We start from the raw sequence: 26,702 nt of genomic DNA, 5'->3' as shown, positions 1-26,702 counted from the left end.
ATCGCGGAAGAAGATACAATCACAGTTATTATCACCAATTATGTATAGGTAAAACAAATACTTTTTTAAAAGAAAACGAATCGAGTATTGTAAAAACATGCTCTACAGCTGTAATGGACTCACGTGAACGAATTATATAGTTACTTACAGTAAACAAATCGTAATTAGTATCGGAAAATACTCTTTAAATATGTAACTCACGTGGAGACCGTGGTATGCAGAAATCAAGCCACCACTCTAAGAGATCGTAGCGAAACTTTGGGTGGAAGCTGTGCACCAATTCGGGTATATAAGTCAGTGAAAGAAACCGTTATTTATGTACTTGTATATATTCTTGACTGTGTTTAATGTGCAGTCCAAACGCTAAATAAATAATACGACATGCAGTTTCCTTATCAGTAGTAAACTGACAAGTGTTAATCAACTGTCAGAAAGATATAAATCGAGTATCATAATTAGAAATAATAATACACAGTACTAAATAGAAAAAAATTATCGTAAAAATGTCTTAGTACGAAAAAATGCTATTTAGCCATTTGGGCCAAGTGGAGACTGGTCTAAGAGTTCGTAGCGAAACGTTGGGTGGAAGCAGTACACCAATTCGGGTATATTAGTCAGTGAAACAAACCGTTATTGATGTACATTCATGTATTCTTGACTGTATTTAATGTGCAGTGCTATACGCTAAATAAATAATACGACATGCAGTTTGCTTATCAGTAGTAAAATGACAAGTGTTAATCAAATGTCAGAAAGATACAAATCGAGTATCATAATTACAAATAATAATACACAGTAGTAAATTAAAAAGTTTATCGTAAAAAAGTCGTAGTACGGAAAAATGCTCTTTAGCCATGTGGCCCAAGTGGAGACTGCCATATGAGTATTTGAATGTTTGTACTTTCCAGCACTAAATCGAAAAAGATTTTTAACCATTTGTCGGAAACAAGCCGAACCCATTATTACACAAGCAGCTCTACACTGTAATGAAGCCACATTACAGGGTAAGAACAAAAAAGAAAAAAAACAAAAAGAAATCTTATCGTACAAAAAGTCGAAGCTGGTAACGAAAATAAACTTCTAGCTACAAAAAATTTTTAAATGTGGGTGAAATCTTATGGGACTTAACAGCTAAGGTCATCAGTCCCTAATCATACACTCTACTTAACTTAAATTATCCTAAGGACAAACACAAAGCACCCATGCCCGAGCGAGGACTCGAACCTCCGCTGGGACCAGCCGCACAGTCAATGACTGCAGCACCTGAGACCGCTCGGCTCATCCCGCACGGCTTCTAGCAACACTAAGTGATCAATAGTCCGGACACCTGGCTGAAAATTACTCACAAGTTAGTGGCGCCCTTCATCGGTAATTTTGGAATTCAAATTGGTGTTGGCCACCCTTAGCCTTGATGATAGCTTCCACTCTCGCAGGCATACGTTCAAACAGGTGCTGGAAGTTTTCTTGAGGAATGGCAGGCCAGTCCATTACAGAGATGTTATTGTCGTGTAACCATTTCGCCATATGCCGTGCATTATGAACAGTTGCTCAATCGTGTTGAAAGATGCAATCGTCATCCCTGAATTGCTCTTCAACAGTGGGAAACACGAAGGTGTTTAAAACATCGATGTAGGCATGTGCTGTGATAGTGCCACGCAAAACAACAAGGGGTGCAAGCCCCCACCATGAAAAACACGACCACACCGCAACACCACCGCCTCCGAATTTTAATGTTGGCATTGCACACGCTGGCAGATGACGTTCACCGGGCATTCGCCATACCCAAACCCTGCAACACTGTGCACCGTGATTCGTAACTCCATATAACGTTTTTCCAATGTTCAATCGTCCAATGTTTATGCTTCTTACACCAAGCGAGACGTCGTTTGGCATTTACCGGCGTGATGTGTGGCTTATGAGCAGCCGCTCAACCATGAAATCCGTTTTCTCACCTCCCGCGTAACTGTCATAGTACTTGCAATGGATCGTGATGCAGTTTGGAATTGCTGTGTGATGGTCTGAATGGATGTCTGCCTCTTCAAGGTTCAAATGGCTCTGAGCACTATGCGACTTAACTTCTGAGGTCATCAGTCACCTGGAACTTAGAACTAATTAAACCTAACTAACCTAAGGACATCACACATATCCATGCCCGAGGCAGGATTCGAACCTGCGACCGTAGCGGTCGCACGGTTCCAGACTGTAGAACCGCACGGCCAATCCAGCCGGCGATCCTCTTCAAGTGTATGCGGTCTGTGTCAGTCATCAGACGAGGTCGTCCTGTACGCTTTTGTGCTGTACATGTCCCTTCACGTTTCCATTTCACTATCACATCGGAAACATAGGACCTAGGGATGTTTAGGAGAGTGGAAATCTCGTGTATAGACGTATGACACAAGTGACATCCAATCACCTGACCACGTTAGAAGACCGTGAGTTCCGCGGTGTGCCCCATTCAGTTCTCTCACGATGTCTAATGACTACTGAAGTCGCTGATATGGAGCACTTGGCAGTAGGTGGCAGCACAATGCACCTAATATGATAAACGTATGTTTTTGTGGGTGACCGGATACTTTTGATCACATAGTGTACATAGGTCAAGTCGAGTGCATCATTAGTACATCGAAAGGGGTATCACAGACAAACGTCTAGTATTTATCCACAATAAAAGGAATTGAGTTTCATAAAAAACCGCTACAGGTATAGCGGGAGACATAGTCAACAGTACGAATTTAAAAATTATAATAATTTTCTTAAAGAAAAAATTAATTAACGGTTGGCTAAATATTATAATTTCTTCCGAAACAGGAGAGACAGGATTTTATTTCTTATACACAACGGAGATTAAAACTATTTCACCCCTACCTGTCATCCAAGCTGAGTTTGACTAGATGCCCAGCCAAGCTACTGCCGCTGTAAGTGACAGTTATGTATCATTTATATGTAGACATCAGCTACAGACTTTATCACATATTCTTTCTGGGGTACTGTATTCGCACGATTCGTTATTCTTCTGTTTTGCTGTTAAAATGCTTTCTCGAGACCTTGTAGTGCGTTTTGTCCAAGAAGATACTGATGCGCGTGAAGAGTGTAAAATTTCTTTTTCAAACGTTTGCTCAGTTTCGAAGAGTACGGTTGCTAAACTATTGTGTTTAAAACTACTGTAGAAATTTCTACGTTTACTCGATGAAATATTTGACTCAGATATAGAAAAATGTGATTTACGGAAGAAGCTGACTTAGACTGTTGGCAGACGATGCTGTCATTTACCGTCTTCTAAAGTTACCAGATGACCAAAACGAACTGCAAAACGATTTAGGTAAGATATCTGTATGGTGCGAAAAGTGGCAGCTCATCCTGAATAAAGAAAAATTTGAAGGTATTCACATGAGTACTAAAAGAAATCCGCTAAATTACGATTACGCTGTATGTCAGACAAATCTGAAGGCTGTAAATTCAACTAAATACTTAAGGATTACAATTACAAATAACCTAAATTGGGCCGATAACATAGATAATGTTGTGGGTAGTGCAAACCAAAGACTGCGATTCATTGGCAGAACACTTAGAAGGTGCAACAGGTCTACTAAAGAGCCTGCTTCCACCACACTTGAGCACATTATTTTGGAGTACTGCTGTGCGGTGTGGGATCCGCATCAGGTGGGACTGACGGATACATCGAAAAAGTTCAAAGAAGGGCAGTTCGTTTTGTATCATCGTAAAATAGGGGAGATAGTGCCACAGACATGATACGTGAATTGGAGTGGCAATCATTAAAACAAAGGTGTTTTTTGATGCGACGGGATCTTCTCATGAAATTTCAATCACCAGTTTTCTACTACCATTGCGAAAATATTCTGTTGACACCTACCTACATAGGGAGAAATGATCATCACGATAAATAAGAGAAATAAAGATTTGCACAGAAAAATTTAAGTACTCGTTTTTTCCGTCCACCGTTCGAGAGTGGAACAGTAGAGAGAGACAGCTTGAAGGTGTTTCACTGAACCCTCTGCGAGGCACTTCATTGTGAATAGCAAAGTAATAACGTAGATTTAGGTGTATTTTAATGTGACATGATAAAGAACAAACGTATCACACACCAAATACAATGATACTCCACTCGTGAGCGTCATCGTTCTGTCCAGCTGCTAACGTACCACATTTTTTGTTCTCTAGAACAGTCATCTTTGTATTGCAAGCTGAAAAAATAGTCTTTATCACAGCTGTTCTGGAAGTCTGATGAATGGTAGTCTGACTGGGACACAAGGAGCAGTAAAAGGCCGGTTTACGGTATATTCCCAAGCATTAGGAACAGGGCCAGATTGCCTCTACTCGAGGTGTGGCGCACGGTCAAATCCCAAATATCTACACCGATTGGGACATAGTAGCACATCAGTGGGTGAATGCGGATAGAAAGGTCCGATGATCATGTCGTTTCCTGTTGTCCACGTTTCCACGTAGAGAAAAAATGCAGACAATACGCCGCGCGGGATTAGCCGAGCGGTCTGAGCGCTGCAGTCATGGACTGTGTGGCTGGTCCCGGCGGCGGTTCGAGTCCTCTCTCGGACATGGGTGTGTGTGTGTTTGTCCTTAGGGTAGTTTAGGTTAAGTAGCTTAGGGACTGATGACCTTAGCAGCTAAGTCCCATAAGATTTCACACACATTTGAACATTTTGAGCAGACAATACGACTGCGATATGCAAACACTTCTAAGTGATCAAATGTTACGGGCAACAGGTCTTATGATTGCAACTCCTCAACTTTCAGTCAGATTAAAATGCAATGGCCACCCCACGGATATGCGTAGATCGAGAATTACCGAGGCACGCAAATTAACATTATGGGCAATGTACAATACTGTTGAAACAGTAAGTCTAGGAGTATGTATACCAGAAGTTAGATGGCAAACGTCGAGTTCTTCCGAAGCTGCCAGTGACCGATCTATTAATATAAACTGAAAGTTATTCCTTAGTACTCGAACTAAATTCCTTTTATTTTAGGTGTTTTATTTTCTGTATTACGTTTTGCTTCTGCAATAATATTATTAACGTTTGCTATTACCATAATTTATAACTATCTATATAGCAAAAAATATAGTACGTTACCATGAGCACTTTCCAAATGAAAGGTATAAAAATTCAGGAGAGAAAACTGAATTGAATTTCAGTTACTGTTGGTTATCCGTCTTGAGCTGACTCCAATTTAATTATAGAGAACTACACCAGACGGGTTTCGCCTTCATTTATAAAACATCTTCCGAAGTTATTACTGTTTTTTTTTTTTTTAACATTCTGCTTCTTCCCTTCTTGCTAGCAGCGATTGACGTCAGCGATTGACGTCAACTGCTGCTAGCAAGGAGAGAAGAGGCGGAATGTGGAACGAATACTGCAACATGTAGGTCGCGATCAGTGCATGATGTGCCTACGCGATGGTCGGAGTATGTGAGCCTAGAATAAACCATGAAGTTAGAAGCGGCCTTGGAAAGAAGCCCTATAAAATCATTTGGCACTTGTGATAACAGTATTGGTAGCATTTGCTCTCCAAGCTGTGCATAAACACTGACACACACATACTTATAATAACTTACTAAATACGGTGTCGGACCACTGTTCAAACACTCCTCTACTGCACATGGTGAAGTGTACATGAGTATGTTTGATAACAGTTGGTATGATGATTAATTACGTGTTCTGCGTATCTCTCCTTTAATATAGACTAAAACGAATATAGTAATTATAAATTAAAAAGGTAAAGATATAGACAAGAAAGTAGCAAAATTTGGATACATATGTAGAACAATACCCATGTAGTTTAGAAACAAGACACAATAGGTTAGATGATTGTAGTTTTGAAAAGTAGTGGCCGTCCTCACACCACTCTACGGATGTGTCTTTGAAGTCTGTAGGTGTACAGTTGTCATCAATTACTTCCTCAAAATAGGTAAACGTCTCACTTGAGACCTTCGGGAGCCGGTCGCGGTGGTCGAGCACTTCTAGGCGCTTCAGTCCGGAACCGAGCGACTGCTACGGTCGCAGGTTAGAATCCTGCCTCGGGAATGGGTGTGTGTGATGCCCTTACTTAGGTTTAAGTAGTTCTAAGTTCTAGAGGACTGATGACTTCAGGTGTTAAGTCCCATAGTGCTCAGAGGCATTTGAACCATTTTGAGACCTTCTGCACTGTGTACTGTTCCTGAAATAGGATCCAAACCTCATAAATTTTCTATGATTTCATGCATTTTATCACTGATATTCTGTGATTCCCCACACACAGTTTACGTTCACATTATTTCACTTTACTCCGTAATAGTGGCGCGAGTCCTCCGAAACCTGTGCTGGCATTTATTGTTCTACCCGTCTGTCTTGCGTCCATTGTGTGCTGTGCTGCAACGTATTATGAACTGGAGAATGTATAAATTTAATTAGTGTTACTTCCCAACACTTACAGAAACCTCGTGGTTGGGTCAAATGGTGCGATCCTACAAAAACTTACCGAAACATCACATACAGTGTGACACATGTTTTCAGCACAATTTTCACACTACATTTTAATTCCAGGGTATGTATTTATACATCCTTAGGGCAGGTGAATGCCCTGCCACTTCTCTGTATTACTTTTTTTGCCAGCTTATCAGGGGCGATCTAAGGATTTCCGTTTCAGGGCGTTTCTGCAGCGCAGGTACTCTTTTGCGCGACTCCGATGAGGGTGTACAAGCACCGACGTGTACACAGGGTATTAGTGTGGCCTTCGTGTGTTTGCAACGTGCGTGCGGTAAACTATGGCAACGTTATTACCAAATGTGTCCAAACATGACCCACGTGCTGTTATTCTTTTCTTGGTCGAAAGACAATCACCGATGTACATCCATCGGAGAATGAAGAATGTTTATGGGACAATATGTATTTAGGCGAAACGTCTGGAAATACTGTGACAATGTGTACTGTTGATTCATGTAACGCACGTCACCATATCGAAAACGTTGTAACGCAGAACTAACGTCGGTTCAAGCGTGATACACTCGAGAACCCTTTTTGCAGTGCTGGTCTCTTGCCATGCAATCATCACGCCTTCGGTCCCGCAGAAAAGGTCTTAGGCGATCGACGATTCCTGTCGGATAACGATGTGCAGCAGGCACTTTTGGATTTCTTCATCCAGCAGGACTCAATGATTTACCAAACGGGTACCTTCAACCCCGTGTGTCTATGGGATGATTTCCTCAGTGCTCACCCCGATTTTGCCTCGTTATTATACCAGTTCTGTAATATATGGCCTTCGAACGGGAACTTTTTGATCCCCCTTATGTTTACATAATCAAAAACTACTAGCAATTTTTTAAAAATTCATAGGCTTTCGGAACGTTCCCATATAGGTATATCAACACAGGAAATGCTATACTACAGTTTGTTTCGAGGATTCAGAGTACACATTAATTTAAATCGTACCCTGGCACGTAGCTGCATAGACTTAGCGAAGGACAGATTTTGACATAAAAAATTTTTATATCTGCAGTGTATTGAAACGAATAAATAAGACGGAATGTAATAGTATACACAGAAGTTGTGTGCTGTAAAAATGCTGCTGGCAACAAAATAGGAAATGTAAAATCGCCGTTGGTATACATTTGGGATTTTCCCACTTCAATTCATGTTAAAAGCTATATATGTAAATTAACAAAACTATGTTCTTTTGTACGTCCTGCAAGAATTGTTTCAAAAGCAGCGGTAGACAATTGAACATACATAAGTACCATACAGACGGAGCATGAGAACAGTATACAGGGACTAGATTTGCATATTACAACCATTCGTATTGATAAACTATTATTCACTGGTCCTTCCGTCTTTTGTATTGGAAGGGAAATCTCCAGACCCCCATGGGTACCTTCCTAAGCTGCTCTATTTTGCATCTACATCCACATACATAATTGACAAGCCACCATACAGTGCACGGCGGTGAGTACCTTGTACCACTGTCAGCCAGTTTCTTCCTCTTCCACTTCCAAGTAGAGTGAGGGAAAACCAACTGTCTATATGCTTTCGTACAAGCCTTGATTTATCTAGTCATTCTGAAGTCAGTAGCAAATGCTGCTTATCTAAACTTTCTCGACAGTGTTTCGCGAAAAGAGTGTCTTCTTCCCTTCAGGGTTTCCCAGGTGAGTTCACGACAGATTTCCGCAACACTCGCTTGTTGATAGAAATCGGGGAGAGCGCCTGTAAACTGCTTTCGTATGTTTCTTTAACCCTACGTGGTAAGTATTCCAATCACTCAGGCAGGTCTCGACAATGCTTCACAGTAGTGTTCTGCACACGGTCTCCTTTATGGGGTAGCTATACTTTTCTAGAATTCGTCTTCTTTACAACTGTCCTTAAGTGATCGTTCCATTACATGTCGCCTTGCAACGTTACGCTTAAATATTTAAGGGACAGTTTATAATTATTACTGCATTCGAACATTACAGGATTGTTTTTGAGATTTACCCACATTTACAGAGAACTGAAATTCTGCTCAAGTGATCCTGTATCCTCCGACAATCACTGAAGGCTTGCCTTGTGCCACTGTGCTCCACACCACAGACAGAGTCGGCGGCGGCAGAGTCGGTGGAGTACGGGTCGCTGTTGGCCACCTGCTGTGACAGGGTGGCGGATCTCCGCCAAGAGGGCTGGCGTTGGCCGTGAGTCGCGCCGAGTGCCGGCCATACGTCTTCATGAGAAGCAAAGAGCGATGCGAGGGCCGGCGTGCCGGCGTCTTGACGGAGGGCACCCTGCACCGGGCCGCAGAAACTGACGCCCGCCACCGACGCTCAGCACGCCCTTTCTTCCCACCAAAGAGTAGACGCTCACTGGTTTTCGAATAGTGGAAATGTGACGATGGGTAATAAATTATTATCTATTATTTGAATCTTTTACCTGAGCAAATGGTTTCATGAGCAGACAACACTACTATAGAACAAAGTTTAATTGTTAATAAAATAAACATAGATTAGAAACGACACAGAGCAGTCCCTTAGATGAATATAAGGTGATTTTAGGAAGAGCAGATTGTGTTGTAAAGAAATATTTAACGTGAAGTCAGTCATTCGCCACAGATTACTGAATTCAAAAGATATTGTAGTAATGTGTGTTGATTTCAAAAAGACATTTGATTCTGTTGACTAACAAACTATAGATAAAACAGTCCGAAAACTTGATGTGTAGTCTAAACATGTACATGTAATTCGTGCAACATTTACACACCCTATCTGAAGGAAGATTTACGAAACAGTATCTCAGTCCTTCGAAATAAACGAAGGTGTTCGCCAAGTTGATGACCTGTCGTCTGTTCTTTTCAACTCTGCTCTAGAAAAAACTGTGAGACTTTGGAATGAAAGTAATATTAGATTTCACCAGTATGGTTGAGAAAGGAAACAAAAATGTTGGCGTAAACTGTCTCATATTCGCAGACGACATTCCTACACTTTCTCAAAATGTGACATCCTCTGTTGTAGAAACTAATCTTGTAGAAGAAACAGCCAGTAAGACCGGCACAAGAATATCTGCGCAAAGAAAACACATCTTCAACAATTAATTATGTGCCAAAATTTCCGAAAACAGATATTGGCTAATGACAGAAGGTTCAAAAATTACAATATTTTACGTAGACAATCCAGGACAATGATTTGGAGAAAAGCTGCTATAGAAGAAAGGATACACAAACTGCAGATTTTTACAATAGAAAATGCCTTTTTAGGAATGCCAAATTTGGGCGTTTCAGTACAATAGTGACACAAAGATGTATAGGTTCAAGCGAACGTGTGGTATTAAATGATAACTTAAGACAAATTAGAAATGCGAATCACTAGAAAAATTAATTAATTTTGAGAGATCCGCTTCAATTACATTTGTTATTTGTTCAAATCACTACCACTTTAGGAACCTTAAAATCTGATCTTCAGTGGCATGAAATTATTGTATTTGGTAACTCATAACAGGTGGTCGGGCCAGTCAGTGAAAGAGCTCCAATCACTGAGCGTTAGCGGAAACTGTCGCCGCAGAGCAGCCGCACAGTCGGTTTCCGCGAACATGCAGTGATTGGGGCCCGACCACCTGCTATGAGTTACCAAATACAATAATTTCATACACCCGAAGACAGGATTTTCAAATTCCGAAACCTGTCGAGGTTCGAATAAATGATTATTACAGCTGAAGTGGATGTCTCTAAATTAGTTATCATGTCTCTCAATTGCGGATGTGCTACATACCGAAATCTCCTGCACTAGGAAAATATTAGTCTCAAGAAATACTACGAGGTTTCGAAAATTACGAAATAATGATAAATTTTCTAGATACACGGAAAATTTACCAGGAAAACAGCAATAAGAAGATTGGTATTTTTTGGAAATTTATAATGAATCTAAGACATTATATCAAGCAAAAAGATGAAATATTTGTGGAATAAGATGTCAACAAGCGCGATCCACGAATTAAAAAAGGATTTAGAAAAAATTATGTAGGATCTGAAGAAATAACTAACAGAGAAATGTTCAGGGAAAAAGTGTTTAATGTGGAAAGGTTCCAAGGTGAGAGATCGCAGAAAAAAAAAATTCAGATGCGAGTAGAACTCGCGTTCTGAGGGTTCCGAACAAACTTAGCTATGTATATAGATAGTTCATCTGAAGGTTCTGACAACTGAGTTTGCGAATATCAAAGGACATAAATGGCCGTATCTTTTGACTGCGCAGATTTAGAAGTTTTTATTTATTTTCTTTTCGCCAAGGATTCGCAGGCATCAGTGTTTGACATACAATACAACAGCACATCTATACCTGTTCCTGAGGAAAGACGATCTTAACAGCGAGCAGGCCAAGCCGCGGCCTCTCTATCGACTTTGCTCGGCGGTCCTCGGAAATACCTGGAATAGCACGACATCCCATTTAGCATTGCGGCGCGGCATTTTTCTATTGGCATAACTCTGAGTTCGGCAGAATGGTGGTGTTAGAGCTGTTTAACATTCGTTATTTGTTAGTGGTATGAAAGACTTTCACAACTCCAGTGTCTATTTGCACAAAAAGAGTTAATCTAGCGATTTGTCATCATACTCATTTAAAAATGAATGGGAATTGTGGTGTCACCGCCAGACACCACACTTGCTAGGTGGTAGCCTTTAAATCGGCCGCGGTCCGTTAGTATACGTCGGACCCGCGTGTCGCCACTGTCAGTGATAGCAGACCGAGCGCCACCACACGGCAGGTCTAGAGAGACGTCCTGGCACTCGCCCAGTTGTAAAGCAGACTTTGCTAGCGAAGCCACACTGACAAATACGCTCTCATTTGGCGAGACGATAGTTAGCATAGCCTTCAGCTAAGTCATTGGCTACGACCTAGCAAGGCGCCATAGCTTTGATAATTAATATTGTGAAGCATGTATCATCAAGAGCGATGTTCTACAAATGTGGATTAAAGTTAACTATTACAGCAACTGCGTCCATTTTCTAAGTTCTCATTTCCTTTTAACTGTTCCAGACCTCACGCCAATCTGCGTGAGCTTAACGCGTGCCTTTCGGCTTCCTCTCGTTGTGACTTGGCTGTCTTGCTAAGTCACAACAGGAATGACAAGAAAAGAGGGATGAGAATTCTTATTTCGCGTAAGCGGCGGGTACTGCATATTTCCTATGAAAAGACTTTTCAATACCATGCAGAAATAATTTAAAGATTTAGCTGACAATGAAAAAGCAAAATTTTACATTTTTCGAGAGACGTAATTCATTGTCCTGTAGATTAAGAAGTACTTTGTGCTACATGCGCAGCATCGGCACTTGACGAAATTGGTAGTAAACGCGAACTCCGCCCGTACAGGCCACGAAGGCCCGAGAGGACCGACCGGCTGCCGTGTCATCCTCAGATCGCTGGCGTCACTGGATGCGGATATGGAGGGGAATGTGGTCAGCACACCGCTCTCCCAGTTTAAGAGACCGGAACCGCTACTTCTCAGTCAAGTAGCTCCTCAGTTTGGCTCACAAGGTCTGAGTTGCATCCCGCTGGCCGACAGCGCTGGACAGACGGGATGGTCACCCATTCAAGTGCTAGCCCAGCCCAGCAGCGCTCATCTTCGGTGATCTGACGGGAACCGGTGTTACAGCTGTAGCACGACTGTTGGCAGAAATTGGCAGCATGAGTAGTAAACTTTCTGAAGTCTCACACATTATTCTATTGTCACTTGCAACAATTTTCGGTGGAACTGAACAGAGAGTGTGGAGACTTCATATACTGCTGCAAAGTACGTTCGTTAAGTCAGAGTGCAAGCCTGGAACGATTTGTAGATTTAAAACTTGCTATTGTTGAATTTAAGAAGGACAAATGATTGCAGGAACTAAAATTAGACTTCGCACTTTAAGTGGACGTGACTGCGCACCATTCACACTAAGACACTTCAAGGTAATTTCTTTCTGATTTGATGGACATTCAGTGGAAAAGAAAATCGCGTTGTACAAGAGACACACTTTCTGACAAGGACAGTCCAATTGCCTGACCTCACTGGCATTAAAGAGAACGAGAGGTTTCCTAGACGATTTGAGGACACTGCCAATCTTATATCCGTTTTCAAGCTGTTTTCGGGACCGTTTGCCGTTTCAGTTGAAAGCACCCCTGTGCATTTGCAGATGTAACTGTATTGGACGCCTACAGGTAGAGATTCCCCTCCATAATGACGTTCAAAAGTTCTGCAATATTTTGATCAACATGTATGTGTGAAAGATGTTTTTTCGGCAGTGAGACGAAATAAGTCGAGATTACATGGTAACCTGAGTGTGAAAATCTGTAAATTGTCTGCGTCTGTCCGTATGCTGACAGTTTGTATCATAAAGAAGTATATCATTTATAAAGTGCGCCAAAAATAATTAAATAATAGTGAAAATATGTTTTGTTTTTGATCCATGTTGTTGAGGAAAGTTCAGCATAAAATCAGGTCGCATGCAGTACAACTGCGCTGCCATTTAAATGTGGCGCGTGAGCAGTTTCCTCATCTTTCCATCCTCGCGGTCAGACAGCGTAGCGTGACGATGCGGGAAATGTGCCAGCCATGTTGAGGGCTGTGGCACTCGTACCATGGCACGGACCGTGAGTCGAATTCTTGCCCACTCCTGCTGTAAGCAGCATCCAGTATACACCTACAAACGAATCTGTATATGCAACACGCTGCGCAGGGCACAGTGGCGTGTAGCCTACCGTAGCAGCGGGTGGGCAGCGTGGCTGCAAAGGGTCAGGCAGGGGTGGCATCGGCTCCCGTCTCTATTTCCGACGCCGACTGGAGCACCGACCGTGGACACCCGGCGTCGTTTTTGCAGCACCTGCGGCGCGGTCAGCAGACGCCATTAAGCGGCGCCGGCCAGAGGCCGCAGCGTCAGCTCTGACGATGCCTCCGACACCCCGCGACACTGCTAAAAAAAGACGCGCAGCCAACCACCGATCAGGCCAACGACGCGTAGCGCCGTCTCGCACAATAGCTCGTCACACTACGCGATGAAAGATGTGAAACGGTGCTACGTGTCGTATTTCACTAATCCTAGCTGAATTGAGTTAACTTTATAGGCTTTGCACTCGCTACGTCTTTCCCCGACTCAAATACGTAGCTCCATTTCACTAACACTAGAGGGTAAATTACGAAGATACAACTCGGGAAATCTTTTGTAGACCGTTCATTTTCAGGTTGCTAGGCACTTGAGGTCTTATTTCTCGTGCTTTCTCTTTCAGTTACGTTTACCAGCGATTCAGATACCTAGTTATACAAATGAAGATTATCACTTCGTGCAGCGTCAGTTCGCGGTGCATAAGTTCTTAAACCTATTATGTACACTGTGAACGAATGATGCAAGAAACCCAAAAAAATTGTTTGTTGGGTATATCAGTATTTGTTTTTGTGTTCTTTATCGTCTTGTTTGTGAGAGTTTACTTTCACTTCATTAGGGTGATAACGTTTTATAAAATTGCTCCTGTATCTTTAAGATATGGTTTAAAATGCTTGTTTTTAACTAAATCAATTTTGTTACCGGCATTTTTCCACTGTGGGTCTTTACAATAATTTTCTATGTTTACATGTTGTAAATAACTTTAAAAAGTTGAGAACTGTTAGTTGTTACTCTTTTGGCTCTTTTGATGATATCATCGCTCTGTTGACTTTTTCCGTTTTTGTCAGCCATTTCATCTTTTTATCTCTACAGCAAGCAACGTTATCACTTACGTTTTATACCCTTTTTAATCTTTTCCTACCCTTAAATTATTGCTCTCTGTTACTTCTTCACGTATAAATTTAACAAACATCTTTCCTTTAGGTAAACAATTTTTGTCTTGAGTTCTTCCCTCACTAATCCTTTCTAGTTTTTATTCATTTCTTAGGTATTAAAATAGTAAGTCAGAGGTTCGAGATGTGATATACTCGCGGTAATTTACGCGACTGTCACTTTGGTAACACTTTGAAAACGTGGGTAACATCAGGTCGTAACAGGAATTTCAGTATTTGAGTGACGCTCTTGGTGACACAGTTTACAGATTGAAGAAAGGTCCAACAGGAAAATTTCTAAGACAGCCGTGCTCATCCATCAAGATGATGACCATTTGCCAGTCTAAATGGTTGGCACCTGACTATCAATTCTAGGGCTGTAAATTCTTTCCTATTCCATAGTTAAACATATTGCAGCCTTTAACCTTTTCTTTCTGTTCTGAAATTCGATTGCTCCTGATTTTACAACTGTTATGTTTCCGATAGAAGTCATTCTCAACAAGAATGTTGTGGGCTGTCATACAAATAAGTATTCAACACGTGAAGAAGTTAGTGGATTCCACAAATGTTTTTGCACTACAGCAATTATAGTCGCCAAATACCATAATTATTTCTTCTCGCTACGAACAGAGACAGCTTTAACCTATCGAAGGTTCTTTAACGGAGTAGCATTTTTTTTCAGAGGTACTTAAAACTGATCTCACTTCAGTAAAGGTTACCTAATAGTGACACACTTTGATTTTTTCTGAAACTGGGTCTGTCTCACCTCATCTATGACAGGTGGTGAGTATTAAGTCTGATCAAGCTGGTTACATCTTGTTCATGGCAGCATTACACATTCTAACTGAAGCCAGCTATAATCCGCCAGAGCCTATCTAAAATCTTCTGGTGCTCTATTAAGTAAAAGAATGTTCTAATGCTTCGATATAGCGTTCTAAAAAAAAGACACCGTTTCGTAGAAGAGCTCACACAAAAAGTTCATGAGTAATGCCCTATTCATACTAAACTTAACATGCTCACAGTTTCTACGAATCTGTCGGGGACCAGTCCACAATTTCATTCTGATATTCAGAGCGTATTCGCCGTTTATGCGACACTTCACCTACCGCCAAGTTTGCCATTTGCGTATATCGTTTTTCTGTGAATTTATTACTTCCTGTGTAACTCATTGCCAATAACTTATACTTGTTTTATTGTTACGTACCGAAAACTTGTAATAGTTTTTGATAGTGGCAATCTACCTGTTAAGCACTATAACGTTCAATAGTGCAAGAAAGCTGTTCTCCACTATAAAGCAAAATACCTTTAATCGCTCTGTAGCTAAAATTGCTTATATTTCAAATTTCCTTCCCAAACAGTTTTGTAATTCTAATTACACAGTTTTGTTTCTGAAACGTTAATCTCCTCATGCGTTTATCTACATAGTTTTCAATACTTGCATATTAGAATTTCTAGATACAGTACATTGTAGACTACCGATAAGTCCGTTAAAAATTAGTAAAATGAAAGATAAGGACATCACGGGAATTATCTTTTCCTGTCTGTCACACAGGCTGTACAACTGGTTCTTATGCTTCATAGTTTGTGCCTCGCACGTTTTCAATGATATTTATTAGCAGTTCCTTGCCGATGTCTTACTTGAAGTACTAAACTAACTGCAAGTATCTGTGCGGGAGTAGGCTTCCGCATCCCCAATTACATCCAATGAAAAAATCTCGGAAGTGAGACTGCGTTACCAAATAGTGGTTGGTGTTTTTACTTATGTACTCGTCTGAGGATGGCCATTTTCAGAAGCAGCTGTAACATTGGTTAATTTCATAACGTGACGACGTTGTCTCGTGCCAGAATAATTTTTGCTGGGAGTGATTTTTCTTTTTTTTTTTAGTTCACCTGGAGTGACTGACGGACGGTTAATTTTTATGCATAATATTTGGAGAACTAACCTAGACGTCTTGGTCACATGCTACTGGCGACCACTTTTGATTTTGTGCTCACTCCTTCAGCTCCATCCATGCTCATTACCAGTACCATCACTATCTGACGAAAGCGACTAGACTACCAGTAGAAATTCTGTGTAGAAGAATGAAATAGCACACCAGGTCAGACACCAATATCATTCACCCAAATGCAGCTATTCCGAGTCCTTGCAACACATCACTTCACACAAGCACACAGTACAATGATATGATAAAGTTACACATCTAACAATGAGACACTACTCTCCTGAGGCAACCACAAACAGTCAACATGGTTAGTGACCTCAGCTGTTAAATACAATCATACATTATGCTATTGTGGTAACTAAACATTGAGGACATATTCTATACCAGAGACACGCCCGTGATTCGAGCTGAATTCATAAAGCGCTGCTCACTTTTCTTCCCTTCCAGCAACCTCTGTAGGGATGCTACCTCGTCTTGAACCATCGCTGCAAATAAGCGGTCGAGTTGGTGCAGTGATAACGCAAGTGACTCCCCTTCGGAAGTGCGGACGTTCAAATAGACGTTCGGTAAACTACCTTTAGATTTTCCACGATTTCTTCAACTCGCTTCAGCCGAATAGCGGAATGTCTCCTTTGACAGAGCTCGACAAATTTGGGTCATCGCTGCAGAGTTTCCACGTCGTACCTCTTATGTTAGTAAAGAAAAATGACAGTATTAAAAACAAAAATATAATTTTGTCTACGTCACATACCACGCCTAACGTCGATGTGCATAGGACGGCAGCGCACGGCCCAAACTTAAAATGCAAGTATTTTACATTCTAGTTCGCGCACAACTACGCATGGCACTCGAATGCCGTTTGACACGATGACGTATCAACATCTGTGGCAGATGAGAATGAGTAATGCTCAAAACTGGTAGTACTTAATAAAGTACAATTTTAAAACACAGCATGGTACAAAAATGGCCTTCTTCACATAACTCCTTCTTTGGAGATCACATGCTTTAATTTCCGCAAGATGAACCGGACTATCAAGCCAAAACATAACAAGTTCATATAAAGTTTTGGCCACAGAAACAATGCTATGTTCTTCGATAAGAAAAAAATGAATGTTGTTGTGTTGGCTGTAACTAAAAGCAGCTCTGTAAATACTCGTTTCCTGTCCTGTACACGAGACGGGTTATAGTTTCTTTTTCGTCATTACAGCGATATTACCCTTCAGAGAAATGTTATAAGCCCAGTTAATTGTTCTTTAAGTTGTACTTTATGCTTTCAAAAAATACATATTTTGTATACTACCACAAGCTATTGAAGATATTTTTGTGATGCAACAGTATACGACAATTTACGTAATCTGGGAGACAACAAAGTGTAAATCCTGGGAACAATTTCTCGTTATTGTAAAATGCGTCACACATGTAGTTAATGCTGTAGAAGCAAGTGGGTTTGATGTGAGGCACGACATCAACCAGCCCCAAACACACGCCGCTTAACCAGGAACGTAACAAATTTTGCAGTAATGAACATTTGGTATACACAATGTTAAACTTCACAGTCTGCCAGACGATGACGTAAATTTTCAAAACTATTTCTATAATAATATATTGTGTCAAGATGTTATAACTGCTGCAAATGTTCACACTAGCGCTTTCGGTGATTTGTTTCCATCTTCGGACGTGATAGTTACTCCACAAACAGTTCCGTCGTGATATATAACCACAATTTGATTGCATTTTGAATATTATGAAATGGTATATAATACGTAAATAAACTTTGTGTGTCACTTATTGGGCTAATTTTATAGACGTATTCTGTATTTTTTCATGATGTTCAGAATGCATATAATTTGAGTGTTTATATGAGACGAAAATTATCGCATTTGAAGATGGTGATGAATCGCCTAAGCTGGTAATGTGTACGTTTGTAACAATCGGGAGCTCATGACATAATAAATTATTATATGAGTATTTTAAGATGACATGCTTCCATTTGACAGTATGTCAGTTATAAAAGAATAAAATATCGCTACTAATTGCAGCGTAATTAAGTTGTCGGCAGTTTTTGATAAAATAAGCCAAGTATGAAATTTATAGACTTTTATGGATTTAAAAGTAAGTCACAGATTGATACTTCCCCAGTATGGACGGCCCTGGGAAAGAGTTATGGGCTGAAGATAAAAGCCTTTTCCGGGATTTACTGCCGACAGACAGCCGAACAAGGGCTGCTGGGATAAACCAGCGACCAGCTGGCGCTTAGGGGGGATTGCGTTATCTCTGTCTCTCCTTATACCGCTATTAAGAGGTGGCGGCGTTTAAATCATCCAGGTGCGAGTGTCCACAGGCCGGACACCGTATTCACCGGCCCCCTGCAGGGCATGGACCAGGCACTGGAAGCAAACTGCAGACGACTTCTTCCACTCAGTAATTACCACTCGGATGTGCTTGAGTTTACTGGTTTCAGTTCACCTAATTTTCAGCATCATTCTATAGCACCCCAGCTAAGACGCAACGATTCTCTTATTTTCCGGTTTTCCCATAGTCTATAATGCACTATCTTACAATGATGTGCTCCAGACGTAAATTCTCAGAATTTCCTTCCTCATCTTAATGCCAGTTTTTTATACTAGAGGACCTCTCTTTCTTGGTGTGTCCTCTTTCACCGTGCTAGACTGCGCTTTATGTCTTCTTTGCTGCGTCTGTCATTCATTTTTTTGCTTCCTAGGAAGCAGAATTCCTTCAACCACTTAGTAGTCACCAATTTTAACGTTAAGTTTATCGCTAATCTCATCACTAACTGTAGTCATTTTCCCCAAATTAGTTACCCATTACATTGGTCACTCCATTCAGCAGGTCCTGCATTTCTTCCTTATCACTGAGAACTGAAATGTTGTGAACGAATCTTATCATTGACATCCCCTGTCCCTGAATTTTAATCCCCCTCTTCAACCTTTTATTTATTTCTTAGCTACTTCGACGTACAGATTGAACAGAAAGAGTGAAAGACTAAAACGTCTCTTGCACCTTTCCTAAACCGAGCAGTTTCTTCGTGATTTTCCAACCTTATTTTTTACAGTAGTTATTTTGAGATGAAGAGTCTTACACAGGATAGAGCAGCATGGAGAGCTGCATCAAACCAGTATTCGGATTGAAGAGAACAATAACAATAACAATAGAAAACAGGTAAATATGTCTCCATTGCATTGTGGCGGGGAGGTGTAGCAATCGTTATGAATTATGCAAAATAAAAACAGTTATTTAATATCGATAACGCGTTTTGTCCTTTTGCGACACAACCAATTTTCTACATGTAACATATTCCAAATCCATTAAAAAGTCAAAAATCAAGATAATTGTTAGTTTACTCACCATGGGACACATTGCACCAGCTGTTTCTGGAGGAAAAATGGCTGATAAAATGTTTATATATATATATATATATATATATATATATATATATATATATATATATATATATATATATTTAATAGCACCCTCCCTGGACAGCCGGTTGTGCGCGTTTTCTTGTTACCCTTTGTGTTCGAGGAATTATAAGAAGGCGCAGAGTACGCTGTTAGACAGCCATAGGTCGGGTGATGTGCGAGCATGTAATATTGTAGTACAGTACAACGAAATGTGTCGCAGTGTACAGCAATAGTTCTTCGTACTTCAGATACGGCTGCAGGTTCTAAAACGAGCAAAGTAATGACTCATGTAGCTATACGCAGATGGCGCGTAATGGTCGTATCACCGAATAAACTGCCGAAACCTAAAACCCATACATACAAGTAATCAAGGATACAGGAAAAATATGTCTAATTAACATTAACTCACAATATGTGAATATTATGATAATTATTTCATTGTTAATTTTGAGACTACTACAATAGTCATCTGGCATGTTAAACATCCGAAGAAAGTCTTTGTCTTACAAAGAAAATGAAGACTGAAAAATCGAACAAAGGTAGATAAATTATTCTCTATGAAGAGTGTCAGTACACTATTAACCTTTTACATATAAAAACAAAGTATTAGAAACGAATGGAGGAAGAGGCATGGGCCTATCTTGTACGAATAAGCGGGTAGAATGAACTGAAAGTAGTAGAAACTTACCCAAATGGGTACGTAACTCATCCGTCATAAAATTGGTAAATATGGACCTAGTTAAAAGAAGAGAAAATTACCAACACATCATCAAGGAGATACAAGAAAGTGGTGAAAAAATTTCAAACAATATAGCATTTACGTTAAGCACCAGCGGACTCCGCCATAGCAGCACAGAATAGGACCACGCTTATGAAATAAACCAATTATCAACAGCATCCAGCACATAATGCCCGTTTGGAGCTTTCGCACATATTACTATGACAGACCATGAAGCAAACACCTTGTACTGTGCGGCAAATGTACCCAGGTGACCCGAAAGACCAGCATGAGGCACATTTATAAAATATAAAAATTATGTTAAACAAATAGATTAAAATACATATATGCAAACCAAAAATACGTTAAGGTACCATCAAATAAAGCAGAAAAAATAAGGTTAACTGGCGATATGATACATAGCGAATCAAAGTATGACATTACCGTTTTGTCATGCATTCATGATCAAAGAACTCTAAGACATCAAGCCACTAAGATCAGGAGCAGTAGTAAATATTGGACACCAGAGACAAAGACCTATTTTTAGCGCTTGAAATAAAGAAATATAAAATATAAATAAGTAAAGTCAGTTACGATAAAACAAGGTCATTAAAAACTCCCTTAAAATATAATTCCCCTAACTTTCCTCATACCAAGACGAACAAGGTGAAAGATAATCCTGTCAACAGAAAATAAGGAAACAGTTTTGATGTGGCTGAGCAATAGTCATACAATAATTTTTAAATGATCATACCGCCATTGGACTGTATTGTTGTTTATTTAATTACGACCTAGGTTTCAGACTTTTATGCCATTTTCAATCACTTGAAAATGGCATAATTAAATAAACAACAATACATTTAAATTGCGTTGTGTTCATTTAAAAATTAAAAACAAAATAAGAAGTATCATTGCACCAACATTCCATACACTGGTAACATTATACCACAATACACAGGGTGATTCAAAAAGAATACCACAACTTTAGGAATTTAAAACTCTGCAACGACAAAAGGCAGAGCTAAGCACTATCTGTCGGCGAATTAAGGGAGCTATAAAGTTTCATTTAGTTGTACATTTGTTCGCCATTTCAGCCAATAAAGCTTTTGGTCCCTTTTTCTTCGAAGGTGCTACTGTAACTGGACTACAGTATCTGGAGATGTTAGAGAATTGGCTGTTCCCTCAGTTCGAACAAGAAGCACAACAATTCATATTTCAGCAGGATGGAGCGCCACCACATTGGCACTTATCTGTCCGTAACTACCTGAACGTCAACTACACGAGGCGAAGGATCGGCCTCCAGGCAGCCCGTGACAGAGCACTTCATCACTAGCCTCCAAGAAGCCCTGATCTTACCCCCTGCGATTTTTTCTTATGGGGGTATGTTAAGGATATGGTGTTTCAGCCACCTCTCCCAGCCACCATTAATGATTTGAAACGAGATATAACAGCAGCTATCCAAACTGTTACGCCTGATATGCAACAGAGAGTGTGGAACGAGTTGGAGTATCGGGTTGATATTGCTCGTGTGTCTGGAGGGGGCCATATTGAACATCTCTGAACTTGTTTTTGAGTGAAAAAAAACCTTTTTAAATACTCTTTGTAATGATGTATAACAGAAGGTTATATTACGTTTCTTTCATTAACTATACATTTTTAAAGTTGTGGTATTCTTTTTGAAGCACCCTGTATATTATTTCTGATAGTCAGCTTATTGTTCAACAACGTGTCGTTATCAATATAGAGCTGTTTGATAATTTTTCGACACTTTACCCTTATCAGTATAGAGGTGTGTGACAATTTCTAGCTTATCGAGCAGATTCAGCTTTATTCCCATCTGAGCAAGATGTAGTATTCTCAGATTTTCTAGTGTCGGAGACTGCTAGACTGCTGCCTACTTGACTTAAAGACAGTCAGAAAACGCGCAGTTCTGTTTAACATGGCCTTCTTTAGTTATCATGTGCTCACTTAACCTAGTCTTAAACATTCTGCCAGTATGTCCTATGTATGACATGTCACAATCGCTACACTCTAATTTGTATATGGCCGACCCCGCATACTTATCTTTACGAGGGCGTTCACTACAATTATAATTCTGCTGAAATTTATTACTGGTACTGAAGACAATAATCAAATTCTGGTTTTTGAAAAGTTTAGCCAATCATAAGTGGGGTTCCCTATTAATTGTTTTCTCAAAACTTTGAACTTCGAAACCAGGGAGACTGGGAGTCCTCTGCGCTCCACTACTGACGTTTTGCTTTATATAGTTTCTCAACAATTTCAGGACTGTACGCATTGTTTACAACGATGTGTTTCAAGTTCCCTAATTCTTTTTCTATGGAGGATTGTGCGGTATCTCACTAATGCGGTGAAACATAGATTTGAAAAAACCTCTACATGTATTGATGAGGACGGCAGGAGGAAGCGTGGATTAATGAGTCGCTAGGCGTGGGTTTACAGTAGACGACAACCAAAATAACATCCCAAACAGGCTGAAGTTGCAAGTTTAAATTCTGAAGCATCGTATTACGATCCATAGCTTAGTGGGTAAATACCACCTTCTCATGTAAGGCATGTTGAAGTCGTGTTCGGATAAGCCATCAACCACGCAAATGGCTGTCCGGAACATGCACCACGCCACAAACGAAGGCTAGGCAGGGTAGTATTTTTCAGTCTGGAAAACTCACCTCTGCTTCCTTAGAATCTATGGTACTATTTGAAGGCATCATGACACTGTAGACTACATGAATTTTACTTCCGACAGTCTGCATTCCTTCATGGTTTTGGCATCTTGCAGTAGGATTACTTTCCGTGTCCCAACGCCAGAACCGTATTAGAGTGATTTGAGAAGCATGATAGTGAACTCACGTTGAAGTCTTAGCCACCAAATTCGCCTGGTTTAAAAACACGCTGGAATTCATCTTGGACGCCACGGGGAACTATGTCCGTCCCCCACAAATCACCAGCCAGTAATTTCGTGACTTGTGCGTAGACATTTGGGGTGACATATCTCAAACCTATCAAAGAAACTCTCGAAACCTTGCCAGCAAAATCGATGCTGTAATGCATTCCAAAGGTGGACCAAACGCAATAATATTCTTGCTCGTCTGCGTATCTTTCACGGTATCACCAAATTAACTACCACTGTCTACGACTGTCTCTGACAATATGACTTTAAAGGCTTAGTCTCTTTCTTTTTCGCATCCACTTTTGTGTATGTAACAAATTTTCGAGATATTTCTACGGCACAACATGCAAGAAGGCACCTGCCCATTCATTACTATCGACCTTACTATCCACATTTTACGTGTATACAAATTTTCTCCAGCTGTGTTTAAGGGATTACTTCCTTATATCAAATTCAGCTACGCTATTTGGTGCGTATCATTCTAGGAGTAAATTGTACAAGGACTGTTGGTTCCTTGTACATATTCAATTTATTTAACAAGTACATATTGTCTTCTCGTTGAGAAGAGGGAATATTAGTGTTTACATGTATTTGCATTATTTCACAAGTAACAGCTGACTTGTACAATGAGGGTTGAAGTACAAGCTACGACAAAGAACTTTAATCTGAGCTAAGAGCTAAATTTCATTGAGGAGGTGACCATGCTGAATGGACCATCAGTTCTCCTCTGAATTAACGTAAAAACTATTCAAGTTAGAGTGGTCCGTTACCAGTCAACACTACCACACGAAGGTAATTGAGACTAACGTGGATAGGCACTACAGAAGATTCAGCAAACAAATTCCTGAAGTTAATTGTTGAGAAAATTGACTTAATTTTTATAAACAATCAATTGCATAACCCAATTTTTTGAGCTTGGTGCGCATGACGACCTAGCGAGATTCAATCTGCTTACATACTTGGATAAATTATGATCTATCACTTCCACTAAAGTGCACAAAACATTCATAATTTGTAGGTAATTAATATCTACCAGCAAATTTCACGAGCATAACAGAAGTCCCAGTTTCAGACAGTGAAGCCCGATATATTTTAATCATCTAGCTATTAACCTAAAGCGTTTGTGTAACGTTTTGGGTTGTGTACTGGATACTACAGTACTTTTTTGGCACTGTATTGGATAGTACAATACGGTTTTGTACGCAGTCGGCAGTTAAACGTCATAGCTGAAGAAATACACGTCACACTGCGATATTTATGTTCACTGCGATATCTATGCTCACAGAATTTTATGATGTTTAATTTACATTTTCGAGTATTCATAAAGCCTGTAAATTTTTCTGATCTATTGTAATAAAAACCAGATGTTTACATCCCTGTAGTCATTTAAAGACAACATGTTAAGAATCGATTTAACTATGGACAATAATTGATTCACTGTACTAATGACCATGTCTTGTGCAAAAAGCCGAAAAATCAACCAAACTCTTAACGAATACCAATTGATGGGTGAACAAACACCTAGCTTCAGAATTTACGTAATTTTTTTAAAAACGTTATCACTTTTCAATAATTTGCAACCAAGGGAAAAGCTTAGGGGACGGATTAAACACAATACATGTTAGATAATGTCAGAACAGTCAAGTTGGGATAAAATTCAAATGTTAATTACGTAAATTACGTTTCAAATCGAAATTCTGAAACACACTTAATTCACACAAATGCTGGAACTAACGTCGTGTTTGGTTTTTTGTAACACTGAAACAATATTTAAAACTTGCAAAGTCATGTTCATAAGAAAGGAATCATTAAACTGTAATTTTGTTTTTATGAGTACGTACTACAACCTCCATGATAAAGTTCGTTGAACTGCTGGAAACAAAAATGCTAAACACTATTCATATAAAATGTAATTGTTACGAAGAAGTGGACATATTACGTTAAGGTTACCAGGTCTATTTATTATTCAACCTAAATATAAACAGTTTTCAGTGACCTGCATGAAGAACTCTAGAGGTATAAACTGTATTGACTTCGGAGAGGAGGGCCATGTACGGTGCGGAGAAACAACAAAAGCAATCGGTTGTTATGTTTGTTATGAGAAGGACGGGATTTTTGATTTCCGCGTATGTAAACATGTTGCGCAACATAAGCGTCCACGTCTTTTTATGTGTAAATGGAGCAAGAAGCACCAAATAAGCTACAAATATTACTAACAGTTTCGAGTTCTATGAGATCATCAAGAGCAAAACTAAGTATTTCGCTCCCTCATTTTCTTGGTCGAAAGTAAGTCAGTAGGGCTGACCAAATGCCATGCGTGACGACATATCCAAATCCCGCCACCGAGATTTTCAGGGAAGGGCACATGTTATACATTTCTGCGAATTAAAAAGCCGCTGATAATGACATCGCTTTGCGGCTACGCCATTGACTGAAAACGAAATGAGAAAGCTTCACTCAAAGGCTGATCTTCCTTAAATTGTATCCTTTGCTAAGTTTCTCCTTGGAGAACGGCAAGTAAAATATAATTTTCTGGACGGTATGAATCTTTCTTTGTTTTTGTTTTTATAAATACCAGACAAGTATCAATTGCACAGAAAAAGCAAAGTGAATCCAACTCCCAGGGTTAACTAAATTACATATTGCGAAACGGCAACGAACAGCTGTTAGAGATTTGTGAAGCAGGTTGCGAATAAAAGAAGCATACTTGACAATCGAACGGCACCTGCATAAACGGTGGAGCAAAAGAACTCGGGCGTCATACTTCGTCATTGTGTGGTGAATTCGTGTTCCTGTACAATGCGTCGCCTCAAAACAATGGCGATGCATACAAATCTCCAAAACAATGGACACACATTACGCTCCAGCAGCCTTTCGCTCTGTTCATGCACTTGGTCTTTATTCTTACTCATCTTTACATCGAGCACAACCATTTGTCTATGACTCTGCATAGAACTTGAGATAAGAATTTCTTTGCTGAAGGTTGTTCTGTTTCAGTGAAAAGTATACGGCACAATATGACCTAGTTTTGAAAGTACCTGTATCTACCACGATGGCAAAATAGAAAAATTGTTTATGCAAACAGATTCTGTCCTTTCAGGCAGAGGTCGAAACATTTGCACGGCCTGAAAACACACATCACAGAACAAGTGTCTTAGCTTCTACAATCACCAAATAACTCAAAATTAAATAGTGTAAATGACCAAGTAATCAAGTTGTCCACTTTACCTTGCAGTGAATGAACTAATGAGCGTTAATCAATAGTAATTAATTACACGTGTGATATTCTGAGGTAAAATAAGTAAAATTAGATTTACTGTAAAAGGTAAAATCAGTGAAGATGTACTCATAAACTCGCCTATGTACAGGAATGAAGATCAAGAAAATTAGATTATCAGCATTCTTTGGCACAAAATATAGTTGCCAAAGTATGTAGTGCCAGTGTAGTTGAGTAAAAACTAC

This window comes from Schistocerca serialis, chromosome 1 (assembly GCF_023864345.2).
Source record: "Schistocerca serialis cubense isolate TAMUIC-IGC-003099 chromosome 1, iqSchSeri2.2, whole genome shotgun sequence".
NCBI lineage: Eukaryota > Metazoa > Arthropoda > Insecta > Orthoptera > Acrididae > Schistocerca > Schistocerca serialis.
This window is presented reverse-complemented; position numbering follows the sequence as displayed.